The following is a 203-nucleotide window of genomic DNA, read 5'->3' on the forward strand; positions in this document are numbered from 1 at the left end:
TTTTGATAAAGGTTACTGGTAAAGTGTGATAACATAGAAATACTTTCTAACAGATTTTACTCGAAGGAAAGTCTTTACATTTATACGAGCATGCAACAGCTTGTGTCAGCATACGATGTTGGGCATTCAAGTGTACGCGAGTGTACGTGTAAAGCCCCCTTTACAAATCAAGAATTCAGCTCGGCCGAGTTGTCAGCGAGCTC

This window comes from Branchiostoma floridae, chromosome 10 (genome assembly GCF_000003815.2).
Source record: "Branchiostoma floridae strain S238N-H82 chromosome 10, Bfl_VNyyK, whole genome shotgun sequence".
NCBI lineage: Eukaryota > Metazoa > Chordata > Leptocardii > Amphioxiformes > Branchiostomatidae > Branchiostoma > Branchiostoma floridae.